Source organism: Mus caroli, unplaced genomic scaffold (genome assembly GCF_978045245.1).
Source record: "Mus caroli unplaced genomic scaffold, Mus_caroli_1 scaffold_12, whole genome shotgun sequence".
Lineage (NCBI taxonomy): Eukaryota > Metazoa > Chordata > Mammalia > Rodentia > Muridae > Mus > Mus caroli.
The window spans coordinates 100,667,822-100,685,258 of NW_028227267.1; the positions used below are offsets into that span (position 1 = coordinate 100,667,822).

Consider the following 17,437-nt stretch of genomic DNA (forward strand, 5'->3'; position numbering starts at 1 on the left):
TCTGCCTCCTCTGCTGCCTCTGCCTCCTCTGCCTCTTCTGCCTCCTCTGCCTCCTCTGCTGCCTCTGCCTCCTCTGCCTCTGCCGCCTCTGCCTCCTCTGCCTCTGCTTCTCCCTCTGCCTCCCAAGTTCTAGGATTAAAGACATGTGCCACTATGCTCAACAACACTGGGTATTTTCATTAATATGCGTATATAACAAATATATATATTTAACTTTAAATGTAATTTTAAAATTAATGCAGAGGCATGAAAGTTTGAAGTATGTATATTTTAGTAAGCTAGTTTTAGTTGGACATCCTCCAGCTGATTAGAGAGCGTTGTCATCCCAAAGAGGAAGTCATTAGTAGTTCACATGATGAAGTGCATTCTTCATGTTCAGTGTGTGGAAGAAATCTTGGTGGTAAATAAATCCACAAAGCTTGAACTTACGGAACTTGTATTATTGATTGTGAAAGAATTTTCTTCAATGGGGAACAACTATCCCAGCAAAACTTCATTTAAATACAAGTTTGGAAAAAGTTTTCATAGAACAAAGAGTCAAAATATATTAATGCTTTATTTGTTTAATAGTACATTTTAAAATGTGTCAAGACATTTCAACGTATAGGACAATGGAAAGAAGATGCAATTATCCTAATCCTTACATTAAGTATAATTGGATAGGAATCATATACAGGTGACGAGAGGATTTGGAGCTGTAGAGAAGAGAGACTGGAGGGTATACGTGTTCTAGGAACGCACCAAACCAAGGAGCTGCTCACTAATGAGTTCCCAAGTGTCTTAGTTACTTGTTTATTACTGTGAAGAAATGCCATGATTTAGAAAGCATTTAATGTAGGGGATCATAATTCTAGAGGTTAGTAAAGCCTATGACCATAATGGTGGGGAGCATGGTATTAGACAAAGAGGCAGGCATGGCCTGGAGCAGCAGCTGAGGGTTTATATCCTATGCACAAGGAGTAGGAAGCAAGGAAAAGGCAGACAGACGGACAGACAGACAGACAGACAGGGCCTGTCTTGGGATTTGAAACATCAAAGCTCAACCCTAGTTGAGTGACACACCTTCTCCAACGAGATCATATCCTTCCCCAGATAGTGCTACTAACTAAAGACCAAGCATACGTTCCAGAGATGGAGGTGAACAATGCAGTTCCCAAAAGCATGTTTCCTCCTAAAATTGTTTGCAGTGATATGGTGTAGAAATGGAGAACAGACTGGTGGTTTCAAATGGCCACTGAGAACGTGGAGGGGGAGAGAGTGTGACTATTAACATATGGGTAATATTCCTGTCAATCTGATTATACTAAATGGTGCTCAGCAAATAAACTGTCATTCCTTAGTTTCTCTATGAAGGTATTTGTGGAATATATCAGCATTTGAATTAGTAGTTAAAGAAAGAAAAATTGCTGTTGCCCATTTGTATGGTCACCATTTAGTTCTGACATAGCTTCAAATAATAAGAAGTATAGAAGAAGGCAGGGCTCTCTGTATCTCTCTGTCTCTATCTCTGTCTCTCCCTCTCCTCCTTCATCTGAAGCATTCATCTTCTCTTGCTCTGAATCATCACAAAATAAGGTTTTCTGGTCTCAGACTCCAGAACCTACACCATTGGTTTGTTGGCTCTCATGTTTTTGCCTCAGACTGATTGCTGCTTTCCTGGTTTTCCACCTTGAGAACAAAGCACATTGCAGGACATCTAGGCCCCCATGTTCTAATACATAGTTACATATATGACTATACACTAATATTAGAATTTATAAATGTAATTGAGAATTGGTGGCACAAAGTTGTTTTTTTTTTAATATATTTTCAGGAATAGGAGCAGATATCAAAGTTTCTAGCAGTAGCACAAGAAAGTCATTTTCTTTTGTTTCATCTTTTATTTTACATCACAGCTCTTTAACTTATGCACGGTTTGAACCTCTAATTCCTCGTGTTTGCTTGTTTACTTGAAGTGCATGAGGAAAAAACAGATATGAAGGTCTTAAAAACTAGAGAGACTGACTACATTACTGTTGTGTTACAAAGCTTTCTGGTGAGGTGTAGCACATGTGTCTACTCACAGGGAACTCACAACACAACAAAATACAGATCACACCAAAGTCCAACACCATTCAGTCAAAGTGTTAAGGATGGTTCAAATTCTAAGTCTCAGTTACTCGCTTCCCACTATCATGAGCACCTTCTTCTTGACCTTGTCTGTAAAGGAAGCACAATAGCCCATTAAAAAAGGATGATTTGACATCTGTGTGTACATACACGGTTAGAGTGCATTTAATGTTTCTACGCACTTTAGCACATAGTAGGCTGAATTCAATAAAATGGGAATTTGAAATTTATGGAAACATGTTCACTCTATATGAAGCAGAGAGAGGATCCATATATAAGAGAAGTTAGTAGACTGGAAAAGGCAGGGATTCCTGACTGATCATTCTCTTCTGGTCTCTGCTTTCCTTGCTTTGTTCATTCAGCAAGCTAGGGTTTATTTGAGGTGATAAACTACAGACATGCATCAGTCCATACACATGACAGTCTTAAGAGAGCCATGGAAGCATCTGCTCGTCTTGTGATCCCACTAAAAAGGTCTTCAAAAGCCACTTTATAGAACTTCTTCTATGGTGAATTGGAATTTGGGGATAGCAAAAAATCTGTAGGATAAATCCTCAAAGTGGTAAGATTAAATTCTGCTGTGAAAAACAGCATACTTCATTTTCATTAGAAGTGGGCTCTAATCTAGGTTTGCAGGATAGCTTGGGAAACAAACCCTGAAAATCATGCACGGAGAACTTTGAATTTCTATGAAGTAATAAGAGAATAAGCAAGCAGTGCTAGAAATGCTACCAATAATGATCCAGTGTCATTAAGCTAGCTCAAGCCGTGCACACCATCCCTGGGGACCTCAGGATCCCTAGTGTGCTGTTACCATGACAGCACATTGTCAATAAAGGCTGGTCCCATCATGACCCAGCACTAGGGGCCAGGCAGATGTTAAGCAACAGCCTCCCCCACCCCCTTCTCCTCCAACTTCCCTTATGAGTATCCCCACCCAAATCCCTACAGATGTTATTGTTAGGGGATGACCCTGCAAATTTGTGAACACATGAGTTCTTTGTCTTTTCCTTCCTTCTCTCTAGAAGCCTAAGGTGCTGATGAAAAAGGGAAGGGTCCTGACAGTAAGGGCAAAACAAGAAGCAAGTCATGAGTTAGGCAGTTTTTGAGGAGTAGCTGCGACTCATACATTCTCCTTCGTTACAGTAATAAGTGTCAGTATGACACATCAACTTTTGTTACCATGAACACAATTTTACAATTTTTAATAATTGATGGTTAATGATTCAGAAAATCATGTGAATCTTGGCTATGCATCAACATCAACAAAATCAGGGTCTTAGTTAAGACTCTATGACTCAGCAATAAAGAAAGAATTCAAGAAACTGCATATATGTTTATATGTATGTGTCTCTGTGGTGTGGTATGGTGTGGTATAGTGTGTGTGTGTGTGTGTGTGTGTGTGTGTGTACTTAGAGAAAATCTTATTTGTAGTCTCATTTGAATGTACTACCTTTCAAGAATTCTTTAAACTCTTTAAATTCCACCTTAGACTTTGAGAGATATACAGCCATATTTCAAAATGTTTTTCAAAAAACTCCTTGGGATTGTTTACAAAAAGACTACTTGGAAATGGCATAAAACCTTAAGTGTACTATTGACTGAAGGAATTATATATATATATCTCAAAAAGCATTTAGATGAAAAAAATGAAAAAAAAACCCAGAAGCTACATATAAAATTAATAAACCATCACACATATTAGTATGTTTATTAAAATATAACAATGTATAAAATTTTTCTCTATTAACATGGAAAATTCTACACAACGGTGAGATCAATTATCAGTTCTTGTAGAATTACAGGTGTGAAGTACAAATTTCTTGTTTCTTTGGAAATTCAGTTGTGTCATATGATGGTTTTCTGGATGCTATCTTGTGAGAGAAGGCTTTGCTGAAACAGGCACTTGAGAGGGTGTGTGATGTTTGGAAAGAGAATAAGTAGAATCCCACAGACAGTGAAAGGACACCCTTGCGTTGCTATGCCTTGCAACGCTTTGCTGGTTTTCACTGGGTGTGCAAAGCTTTGCTGGTCTTTGCGGATCTTTACTTCGTAGAGAAAAATGTGCCAACAAAGTTTTCATGGTATTCTGGCTGATTCTCCTCACTTCCACTGACTCCTGCCAATTTGGCGGAGTCTTGGGGTTTTTGCTGGATTTAGCCTCTGCTACTAATTCATGTTTGGTGTTTACTTTGGGGCCGGACTGCCAATACGCTGACAACGAAGATTGGAATCACCCCAAAGAATTACTTCTAAACAGGTCCACAGCCTCCTTCCATAAACCTTCTTTTTTCGTGTACCTCTGATTAGTGGGCTAGAATGGATGCTGAATCATTCCAGAGCCCTAAATAAGGTAGGCTTTGAGAACAATCTAACCCTACATTGTCTTTTCTCTCCCCTCCAATGTGATATGTGTATTCATGAATTTGCATTATTGATACTATGGCAGCGGACCAAAACTGTAGCGCAGAACTCCAGGCACCCAGTAGGTGACAAAGGAAACGAAATACTTTATAAATACACAAGAGAATAAAACTCATTCAACAGCCAAACAGTGAATGGCAAATGGCAAGCAGTCACCTGTCACTGAGTTCAGAATACATCGGTAGAGTCAAGACCACGCGTGGCCTAAGTGGGCCTGCCGTGCTCTGTGCCTTCTATGTCTCCCAGCAGCCGTTCGTTGGAAAGAACAGTTGGCGCTGACATTTTCAGTGTTCTCATTAAGGTCTCTTCCCACCATCTCCAGGTAGGAAGGCAGCAAGCAAGCTGAAGTCGCATGAAGGACTAAGTTATCCCGGAATACACGAGGAATTCTCTAGAGTCAAAGCTGCCTGAACAGACTCAACAGAAAGGAATTAAAGCCCCTGGAAACACTTGAGATTTTCCAGGGCTTCCTGGTGGGTTTTGGAAAACACAAAAACCTTAGTAGATTCATTGTTAGTGATAATCTCTTTTTCCAATGAGGTGGAATGGCACAGAACATTAAAGACAGTCTGAAAAGGTACAGCAGAGCTAGTGATTGCCTCTGAAGGAGGCACCACCCCACCTCCACCCTACTGTCTTCACAGTAGGGAAACAAAACAAAACAAAACAAAACCCTAAAGCAACAACAACAACAACAAAACCAAAGAAAACAAACTGGCATGTAGGTGTTCTACTTAGGGCTGAACTCTCTTCAGTGACCTTTCCTGCACTCTGACCAATTGTGCATCTCTTTATTAATCACCATTCACTACAACACAATCTTTCTTGGTGAGGGGTGAGAGATACAACAATCTACAGGTACGGGGGATGTCACTCATTTAGAAGACAGTTTGTTGCTATGATTCTTGGGCAAAATAATGGTAGGTTATCATCTGGGTCCCACAAAGCGTGACCCCACCCCAGCCACAGGTTCTTAGACAGGTTTACAGCACCAAGCATGCACTCTGTCCTGGGGAGGAGGCCTTCACTAAAATCAGTACCACTCTTGGTACTATTGCTTCAGTGCCTGTCTTCCCAGACCTGTCATCACTGTCACTCCAGATAGGTCTGCCAATGACACCTCTCCCCCAGTAGCCTGTGGAGCACCCTTGAGCATTACAAACGCTGCCCATGGGCACACAGGAAGCACTGCTAGGACCCAGTCAGTTCTAAATAATAAAGACAAAGATGAACACAAAGACATGCATTCGGGAGCACTGTATACTAGAGGAGTTCTGGAAGGAGTTGGAAGAGGGTGATAGCACATATGGATAAAATACATTGTGTGTGTATAAAAATATAAATAAATAAATAAATAAATAAATAAATAAATAAATAAATAAATAGAGTGTTTAAGAAAGACACAATAAAGAGGATGGCATATCTCATTTCAGCCTCCAAGGTGGCCAGGTAGTGACTGAAGAAAAGTTCTAAGCTAAATAGGGTTGGTATAAAAATGAACATGTAGTCTCTGTGTTAGCTGCCATCTACTGAAAAAGGAAGCTTTCCTGATGCGGGTAGAGAGATGCACTTATATATGGATATAGCAATAAGTCATTAAGTGTTGATTTAATACCATGTGCATTTAGCAGAATATCAGTAGTTGATTCTCTTCTATGGCCTATGACCAGTATATCTAGCCATAGATATTTAGCATGATGTGTGTTTCAGCTTATGGAGTAGATGGGTCTTAAATCACTGGCTTGCCTTGCCAGGGCAAGTACTAATTGTAGCTTCTAGAGTAAGGAGAGTTAATCTCCCCTCCAGTAGACTGCATAGCCTCTACCAGCCTCTACCAGCACTATGAAATCTTGACAGTAGGGATGAAGTTTTGAGGTTAGATCCAGCTTGCTAGTTCTGTGATTTATAACTCAAGTATGTGGTGGTTTTGGCAATAGATTCTAACCTCAATTTTGGAGGAAAACCAAGAGCATTGTAAATCATTTGTAATTTTGGGTGGTCTGTGAGATATCACTGGCCAAAAATTCCAAAAGGGGTAACCTTTTACCTTTTACTAACCCTGAGATTTTTATTTATTAAGCTGCACTGTCTAGTATAGTCATTCTTGCCCTGTGATTGCTTTTAAAACTAAGTGTATATGTATATGTTTTCAGAAAAATTTAAAGCCATAGGTTTCCATAATGATCATTCAAAAATGTTTTTAGTGTTAGTTCTCCATCTCCCTTGTATACCCCGCCCTCCCCTCCCCATCCACTGTATCACCAGAACTATTGTCCGCTACTGAAATGCCATGCATGAACTCTTAAGATCTCAAGAGTTTTGTGTGTATCTGGCTCATTCTCTGACTTGTCTTCTTAACTTAGATTCCAAAAGTCATACAGCATGTTCAGTGGTAGCTTCTAGATAGAATCTCTCTGCCTAAACCACACTTCACATTTCTCTGCATGTAAGAATTGTCTTTGTAATTAGTTTTGGTCCCTTGACTATCTATAATATAACATCTTATATCAAATTCACCACCCTCTGGGCTCAAACAACATTCCTTTCTGAACACATCTAGAATCTTCCTGCATCTTTTTTTATCTCAGATGATGATATCTAAGTCCAACACTATCTATCACTCCTTGCTGAGAGTGCAATACCCACAACTTCCATTTATTTCTATGTTTCCGCTATAGTCTAGACTCAATACAACAGTTGAATAAACACCAAAAAGTACCAATTAATTTTATTTTGTTAAACTAAATGACTTCTTTTGTCACTTATAGTAAAACCCAAAAACAGTACTAGGCTACAGTTTTCGATGTATATCTGACTTGCAGACTCCTTAACTAATTTATTTCTCCTGGTCATACTGACTGTCTGCTGGTTATAAAACATGCGGAACAAACATACTTTTAGACCAGCCACTCTGCCTGCCTGCTTGATCACAATCTACTCAGAGCTGTGTGTAAAAACTATCAGAAAGGTTTTTGTTGACCACTTAAATTACAAAACATATTTTCACATTCTATTTTCCCTTATCTTATTCAAGAAATGTATCATGGCCTGGGTAGTGGTGGCGCATGTCTTTAAACCCAGCACTGGGGAGACAGAGGCAGGTGGATTTCTGAGTTTGAGGCCAGCCAGGTTTACAGAGTGAGTTTCAGGACAGTCAGGGCTATACAGAGAAACAATGTCTCAGAAAACAAAAACAAACCAAAACAAACAAAAAAGAAAGAAAGAAAGAAAAGAAAAGAAAAGAAGAAAAGAAAAGAAAAGAAGAAAAGAGAAAAGGAGAAGTGTGCCACAGAGCCACCACAACCAAAACGGTCAGTATTGCGCTCTTCTTTTCAGAATAGTGAAGAGTAATTGAAAACCTGGAAGGCAACCGGAGACATGGCCTTGAGGACAGTTTATAGTTAGAAAGTAAAGATTTGCCTTTCTGGTCGGAGCCAGCACTGGGTCACCTTGGGTACAGAGTCTGTGGACACCCCTCCCCTCCCCCGCCACCGCCGCCATGGTCCCTAGAAGACTCTCCACTCGATCTTAGGACCACCAGTGAGTGGAACACAACTTCTGTTCCATTCCAATCGTGCAGGACCTGAGACAGCATTAGGGAAGCAGAAAACCCAGCCTGACCAGGGTCACAAGTCCCTTCCGGTCAGCACCAGCACCAGGTCACCTGGGCAAGGAGTTGGAGGACACCCCCAAGGTGCCTAGAGGACAGCTTCTGAGGCAGACCCCATTTCAGGCTGCAGACATCTGGCACCTTCCCTGCCAGAAGACAGGTGTCCTCCCTGCCCTGGAGGGCTTTGCCAGAACACCTGGGGAAGCCATCTTGGTTCCTGGATTCCTCTGAGACTAGTCTGCGCAGGTGAGAGTGTGGACTACAGAAGCTAACAGCTTCTGGGACAGGCCCTGTTTCAGGCCTTCCTCTTCTGCCAGGAGGCTGGTCCGAATGCCAGATATCTGCACACCTTTTCTGCAAGACGAGAGCTTGCCTGCAGAGAGTGCACAGACCACTGAAATTCAGGAGAGAGCTAGTCTCTCAGTTCTGCTGATAGAGGCTAACAGATTCATAAGAGGAACAAGCTCTAACCAGAGACAACTATAACAACTAACTCCAGAGATTACAAGACGGTGAAAGGCAAACATAATCTTACTAACAGAAACCAAGACCACTCACCATCATCAGAATGCAGCACTCCCACCTCACCCAGTCCTGGGCACCCCAACACACCCGAAAACCTAGACCCGGATTTAAAAGCATATCTCATGATGATGGTAGAGAACATCAAGAAGGACTTTAATAACTCACTTAAAGAAATACAGGAGAACACTGCTAAAGAGCTACAAGTCCTTAAAGAAAAACAGGAAAACACAACCAAACAGGTAGAAGTTCTTAAAGAAAAACAGGAAAGCACATCCAAACAGGTGATGGAAATGAACAAAACCATACTAGACCTAAAAATGGGAGTAGACACAATAAAGAAAACCCAAAGTGAGGCAACGCTGGAGATAGTAACCCTAGGAAAGAAATCTGGAACCATAGATGCCAGCATTAGCAACAGAATACAAGAGATGGAAGAAAGAATCTCAGGTGGAGAAGATTCCATAGAGAACATCGGCATAACAATCAAAGAAAATGCAAAATGCAAAATGCAAAAAGATACTAAGTCAAAACATCCAGGAAATACAGGACACAATGAGAAGACCAAACCTACGGATAATAGGAGTAGATGAGAATGAAGATTTTCAACTTAAAGCGCCAGCAAATATCTTCAACAAAATTATAGAAGAAAACTTCCCAAACCTAAAGAAAGAGATGCCCATGAACATACAAGAAGCCTACAGAACTTCAAATAAACTGGACTAGAAAAGAAATTTCTCCCGACACATAATAATCAGAACAACAAATACACTAAATATAGAATATTAAAAGCAGTCAGGGAAAAAGGTCAAGTAACATATAAAGGCAGGCCTATCAGAATTACACCACACTTCTCACCAGAGACTATGAAAGCCAGAAGAGCCTGGACAGATGTTATACAGACACTAAGAGAACACAAATGCCAGCCCAGGCTACTATACCCAGCAAAACTTTCAATTACCATAGATGGAGAAACCAAAGTATTCCATGACAAAACCAAATTCACACATTATCTTTCCACGAATCCAGCCTTTCAAAGGATAATAACAGAAAAAAAAATACAAGGAAGGAAACCAAGCCCTAGAAAAAGCAAGAAAGTTCAACAACAAAAGCAAGAAGGTTCAACAAACCTAAAAGAAGACAGCCACAAGAACAGAATGCCAACTCTAACAAGAAAAATAATAGGAAGCAACAATTACTTTTCCTTAATATCTCTTAACATCAATGGACTTAATTCCCCAACAAAAAGACATAGACTAACAGACTCACTACACAAACAGGACCCAACAGTTTGCTGCTTACAGGAAACCCATCTCAGGGAAAAAGACAGACACTACCTCAGTGTGAAAGGCTGGAAAACAATTTTCCAAGCAAATGGTCTGAAGAAACCAGCTGGAGTAGCCATTCTAATATCAAATAAAATCGACTTCCAACCCAAAGTCATCAAAAAAGACAAGGAAGGACATTTTCATACTCATCAAAGGTAAAATTCTCCAAGAGGAACTCTCAATTCTGAATATCTATGCTCTAAATGCAAGGGCAGCCACATTTATTAAAGAAACTTTAGTAAAGCTCAAAGCACACATTGCAGCTCACACAATAATAATGGGAGACTTCAACACACCACTTTTGTCTTAGTCAGGGTTTCTATTCCTGCACAAACATCATGACCCAGAAGCAAGTTGGGGAGGAAAAGGTTTATTCAGCTTACAATTCCATACTGCTGTTTATCACCAAGGAAGTCAGGACTGGAACTCAAGCAGGTCAGGAAGCAGGAGCTGATGCAGAGGCCATGGAGGGATGTTACTTACTGGTTTGCCTCTCCTGGCTTGCTCAGCCTGCTCTCTTATAGAACCAAGATTACCAGCCCAGAGATGGTCCCACCCACAAGGGGCCTTTCCCCCTTGATCACTAATTGAGAAAATGCCTTACAGTTGGATCTCATAGAGGCATATCCTCAACTGAAGCTCCTTTTTCTGTGATAACTCAAGCTGTGTCAAGTTAATATAAAATTAGTCAGTACAACTTTCATCAATGGACAGATTGTGGAAACAGAAACTAAACAGGGACTCAGTGAAAGTAACAGAAGTTATGAAACAAATGGATTTAACAGATATCTACAGAACATTTTATCCTAAAACAAAAGGATCAACCTCAGCACCTCATGGTACCTTCTCCAAAATTGACCATATAATTGGTGACAAAACAAGTCTCAACATATACAAAATTATTGCAATTGTCCCATGCATCCTATCAGATCATCATGGACTAAGGCTGATCTTCAATAACAACATAAATAATAGAAAGCCAACATTCATGTGGAAACTGAACAACACTCTTCTCAATGATACCTTGGTCAAGGAAGGAATAAAGAAAGAAATTAAAGACTTTTAGAGTTTAATTAAAATGAAGCCACAACATACCCAAACTAATGGGACACAATGAAAGCATTTCTAAGAGGAAAACGCATAGCTCTGAGTGCCTCCAAAAACAAACTAGAGAGAGCACACACTAACAGCTTGACAACAGACCTAAAAGCTCTAGAAAAAAGAAAGCAAATTCACCTGAGAGGAGTAGATGGCAGTAAATAATCAAACTCAGGGGTGAAATCAACCAAGTGGAAACAAGAAGAACTATTCAAAGAATCAAGCAAACGAGGAGCTGGTACTTTGAGAAAATCAACAAGATAGATAAACCCTTAGCCAGACTCACTAGAGGGCACAGGGACAGCATCCTAATTAACAAAATCAGAAATAAAAAGGGAGACATACCAACAGATCCTGAAGAAATCCAAAACACCATTAGATCCTTCTACAAAAGGCTATACTCAACAAAACTGGAAAACCTGGACAAAATGGACAAATTTCTAGACAGATACCAGGTACCAAAGTTAAATCAGGTTCAAGTTAATGATCTAAACAGTCCTATATCCCCTAAAGAAATAGAAGCAGTCATTAATAGTCTCCCAAACAAACAAACAAACAAAAAAAAAAACCCAGGACCAGATGGGTTTAGTGTAGAGGTCTATCAGACCTTCAAAGAAGACCTAATTCCAGTTCTGCACAAACTATTCCACAAAATAGAAGCAGAAAGTACTCTACCCAATTAATTCTATGAAGCCACAATTACTCTGATACCTAAACCACAGAAAGACCCAACAAAGACAGAGAACTTCAGACAAATTTCCCTTATGAATATAGATGCAAAAATACTCAATAAAATCCTTGCTAACTGAATCCAAGAACACATCAAAACAATCATCCATCCTGACCAAGTAGGTTTCATTCCAGGGATGCAGGGATGGTTTAATATATGGAAATCCACTATATAAACAAATTCAAAGACAAAAACCACATGATCATCTCGTTAGATACTGAGAAAGCATTTGACAAAATCCAACACCCATTCATGATAAAAGTCTTGGAAAGATCAGGAATTCAAGGCCCATACCTAACCATGATAAAAGCAATCTACAGCAAACCAGTAGCCAACATCAAAGTAAATGGTGAGAAGCTGGAAGCATTCCCACTAAAATCAGGGACTAGACAAGGCTGCCCACTTTCTCCCTACCTATTCAACATTGTACTTGAAGTCATAGCCAGAGCAATTCGACAACAAAAGGAGATTAAGGGGATACCAATTGGAAAGATAGAAGTCAAAATATCACTTTTTGCAGATGATATGATAGTATATATAAGTGACCCTAAAAATTCCACCAGAGAACTCCTAAACCTGATAAACAGCTTCAGTGAAGTAGCTGGATATAAAATAAACTCAAACAAGTCAATGGCCTTTCCCTACACAAAATATAAACATACTGAGAAAGAAATTAGGGAAACAACACCCTTCTCAATAGTCACAAATAATATAAAATACCTTGGTGTGACTCTAACTAAGGGAGTGAAAGATCTGTATGATAAGAACTTCTAGTCTCTGAAGAAAGAAATTAGAGAAGATCTCAGAAGATGGAAAGATCTCTCATGCAAGATCAATATAGTAAAAATGTCTATCTTGCCAAAAGCAATCTACAGATTCAATGCAATCCCCATCAAAATTCCAAATCAATTCTTCAACGAATTAGAAAGGACAATCTGCAAATTCATCTGGAATAACAAAAAACCTAGGATAGCAAAAATTCTTCTCAAGGATAAAAGAACCTCTGGTGGAATTACCATGCCTGACCTAAAGCTGTACTACAGAGCAATTGTGATAAAAAAAAAAAAAAAAACAAAACTGCATGGTACTGGTATAGCAACAGACAAGTAGACCAACAGAATATAATTGAAGACCCAGAAATGAACCTACACACCTATGGTCACTTGATCTTTGACAAGGAACTAAAACCATCCAATGGAAAAAAGACATCATTTTCAACAAATGGTGCTGGCACAACTGGAGGTTAACATGTAGAAGAATGCGAATTGATCCATTCCTATCTCCTTGTACTAAGGCCAAATCTAAATGGATCAAGGAACTCCACATAAAACCAGAGACAGTGAAACTAGAACAGCAATGGCTTGTGTTATAAGATCAAGAATCTACAAATGGGACTTCATATAATTGCAAAGCTTCTGTAAGGCAAAAGACACCGTCAATAAGACAAAAAGGCCACCAACAGATTGGGAAAGGATCTTTACCTATCCTAAATCAGATAGGGGACTAATATCCAATATATATAAAGAACTCAAGAAGGTGGACTCCAGAAAACCAAATAACCCCATTAATAAATGGGGCTCAGAGGTAAACAAAGAATTCTCACCTGAGGAACACTGAATGGCTGAGAAGCACCTGAAAAAATGTTCAGCATCCTTAATCATCAGGGAAATGCAAATCAAAACAACCCTGAGATTCCACCTCACACCAGTCAGAATGGCTAAGATCAAAAATTCAGGTGACAGCAGATGCTGGCTAGGATGTGGAGAAAGAGGAACACTCCTCCATTGTTGGTGGGATTGCAAGCTTGTACAACCACTTTGGAAATCAGCCTGGCGTTTCCTCAGAAAATTGGACATAGTACTACCGGAGGATCCCGCAATACCTCTCCTGGGCCTATATCCAGAAGATGTTCCAACTGGCAGAAAGACACATGTTCCACTATGTTCACAGCAGCCTTATTTTTAATAGCCAGAAGCTGGAAAGAACCCAGATGTCCCTCAACAGAGGAATGAATACAGAAAATGTGATACATTTACACAATGGAGTACTACTCAAGTATTAAAAAGAATGAATTTATGAAATTCCTAGGCAAATGGATGGACCTGAAGGGCATCATCTTGAGTGAGGTAACCCAATCACAAAAGAACTCACATGATATATACTCACTGATAAGTGGATATTAGCCCAGAAACTTAGAATACCCAAGATATAAGATACAATTTGCGAAACACATGAAACTCAAGAAGAATGAAGACCAAAGTGTGGACACTTTGCCCCTTCTTAGAAATGGGAACAAAACACCCCTAGAAGGAGTTAGAGAGACAAATTTTGGAGCTGATATGAAAGGATGGAACATCTAGAGACTGCCATCCCATAATCAGCCTCCAAACGCTGACACCATTGCATACACTAGCAAGATTTTGCTGAAAGGACCCTGATATAGCTGTCTCTTGTGAGACTATGCTGGTGCCTAGCAAATACAGAAGTGAATGCTCACAGTCAGCTATTGGATGGATCACAGGGCCCCCGGTGGAGGAGCTAGAGAAAGGACCCAAGGAGCTAAAGGGGTCTGCAACCCTATAGGTGGAACAACAATATGAACTAACCAGTACCCCCCGGAGCTCATGTCTCTACCTGCATATGTTTCAGAAGATGGACTAGTTGGCCATCAGTGGAAAGAGAGGCCCATTGGTCGTGCAAACTTTATATGTCTCAGTACAGGGAAAAGCCAGGGCCAAGAAGTGGGAATGGCTGGGTAGGGGAGTAGGGGGGGGGGATGGGGGACTTTTGGGACAGCACTGGAAATGTAAATGAAGAAAATACCTATTTAACAAAAAGCAAAAAAAAAAAAGTAAAGATTTTACCATAGAAAGGGCATGAAGTGTTTGTAACAGAAATGTTCGGCTATGTAACAGAAATGCCCCTCTTCTAAATCATAGACAGAGGAATGTCTCCATGTCTCCGATGATGAGGAAACCTGGCTGTAAGCTGGCTGAGCCCTGGTGTCATCAGACACATGATCCTGCTTTGGTAGATTGGTAGAGACTAGGTAAAGGACTTAGCCTCATTTACAGTTGCCAAGATTTGTATCAAGCCCAGGTGCCTCCTCTGCTTAGCTGAGATCTTAGGCTATCAGCGTTCACTGCCTGTGGAGCACAGTGTCTGGGAGAGAAGGATTGCCCACTCTGCTCTGCCTGGCATTTGGAAGACAGCATTTCCTCATGTGGTTCCTTCCTGGAGGAAGAACCAAGTTTGGAGAAGAAGACAAATCTTCAGATTCAAGCAGACAACGCTTACAGGGGATAAAAGAAAAGGATGAGTACTGTCTGTCAGGTGTTAGGCAGTAAAGTATTTACAAATGAACACAGGCTGGACTGTAGAAGGATTTCCAGTGGTTAGATAAGAGCCAGCATCCCTCAGGATTTTGTCAAATGAGGTTTTAGACCCTAAGGGAATCCTTACTCCCTTCCTTCTGGCAAGAAGGGATATCTGTCGCCTACCTGTGGCTTCTATCAGCATATTAAAGCCCATGTTGGTTTCCAGGGCCATCCATCCATACTCACAAGTACTTGTACATTTCGAAGCATCCTGGCCCTTCTCACTCCCCCAGCTTCCCTCTTTTCAGATGCCTGTGTCTTCTTAATGTAAAGGCACGGTTTCTCTTCTGAGCCCACTGTCTCTGGCTACCGTGATGTCTGTACTCCTGGGTCTCTTGGGCTCTCTCGGATAGCCCAGGCCATGTCTAGTCTGCTGGTCCACTTTACTTCTCTTGCAATCTGCTCGGAGCCTTCCCAGGTGCTGCTGTATATTTTCTGTCTCTTATTCACAATAAAAAAAATCTTCCCCCTAAAAATGGATCTATCATGTTGGCAATCTCTTTAGTGTACACCCCCCCTTCCATACACACTGTTCTCTGAGGGGTATCTCATGGACGGGAGCTGTGTGTCATCTTAGGGAACTCAATTTGTATTGCTGAGATAACATCTGGAGGCCACTGGCACCAGGGAACTCAGAGATGTAGCTCTATCACTGCCCGCGTGGGTTCACATGGTAAATCCATTTTTCATTTTAAAAAGTATTTGTTTATACTGTATCCATGTTGAAGACACCATTTACATCTAAGGAGAGCCATCTAGACCTTCCTTCAGGATATGTTGACCCAAGGTTTTCTTTTAAAACTCCATAGGCCTACATTAGATTTCATTTCTAGTGCAAAGTAGTTGAAACATTGTTTTTTTTTAAAAAGAAAGTAGACTTGTGAGATATTTCAATTAAAAGTTATACTTTGAAAAAACATATTAGTAAAATTTATCTGGTAATATTTCTATCAAGTTATATTTGAGAAGATAATATTCTTATCTAGTTATATTTGTTAACAGATTTGGTAAGTGTAATTTTCAACAGAGTTTTTGAAAATTCTGAGTACTGGAATATACTTCTTTATAACTTTAGTGATAAATATCTTTATTGTGTATTTGTGCAATAAATAATCCCATTGACAGCTATGGACATAATATGGATCAAATGTCACATTACATTCTAAATCATGCATCTTATCCATGATTTGACCCGCAAAAATAAATTATAAGACTTTGGAAAGTGTTTGGACTAAGATGTCAAAGAGGTTAAGTAGCTCACATGAAAATCAAAGAAAACCATGTTTTTATCTGGATCGTTCGGGTTTTCACACAAAATAGGAAATAAAAAAAGAAAAGAAGAAAAAAAGAAAAGATATAAAGACAAGGAAATCACTCTTAGCTACAGACACTTAGCTTCTCAGCACTTCAGCTCACTCTTGGTGTCGTAACTTATCAATTCAAGTAGCAGGAAAGAGTAGAATTTAGACATAATTCTGATCATTTCTTCTAAGAGGTAGAGAGAGAACAAAACCCATGCCAAAGAGAACCCTCCCTTGAACGGGTGATGGAAGAGTGAAGAAGCATTTAGCATCCAGGATAATGTGCTCAGGTAAGAGACTGGCTGCAGTCAGTGTAGCACTCACAGTGCCCATGCTGTCCTGAAGCAACAGGTAGCAAAGTTCGGGGAGGAGGGGAGCAGAGAAAGAGGTTCAAGGTCCTACCTGGAATCCAGGTGGTTTTAGGTGAAGATAAAGGTGGCATTTTCTGTATTCTCATCCAGAAGTGTAGCGCGTGCCAATGGAAAAGAGCCTGGCTAAAATCAACAATTTTTATTTTGGAAGAAGAAAAAGCAGACATCACTTTAGGGGCATCTTAAACCAGAAACAATTAAATATGCTCTTTCTTGCTTTAATGGATATAATATCCCAATGTTCTTCAAGAAACTCACTGTTCTTCCTTAACAAACCTTGGGGGGCGGTGAGAGGGAGGTAGGGAAGTGATTAATTTAATCTGTAACTTTTTCCATTCCCAGTCTGTTCTCAGCACTTGGTGGGGGGAGCTTTAGAGTTCTTACAGCTCCCCCTACTGGTAGTAAACAGGATGTGCAGCTTTTGTACATAAAGCTTTTTTGGCTTGTTTATTCTGAGAACAACAGCTAAATATAACATCAGCTTGTTATTGCAAAAGCAAGATTCCTCTCGTCGTTTCCGATGTCTGAAAAAGTTCAACGCGTAAATTAAAAACACGAAGGGTCATA

General features: G+C 40.1%; 1 long non-coding RNA gene across 1 annotated transcript in view; it reads right to left on the reverse strand.

Annotated features, from left to right (window-relative positions):
* Positions 1-17,080, reverse strand: part of LOC110309961 (uncharacterized) — a 38,182-nt gene extending 21,102 nt beyond the window's left edge. The window contains exon 1 of the long non-coding RNA XR_003834821.1: positions 16,902-17,080. This is a non-coding gene — a long non-coding RNA (uncharacterized LOC110309961). The remainder of the gene's footprint in view (positions 1-16,901) is intronic.
* Between the last annotated feature and the right edge of the window lie 357 nt (positions 17,081-17,437).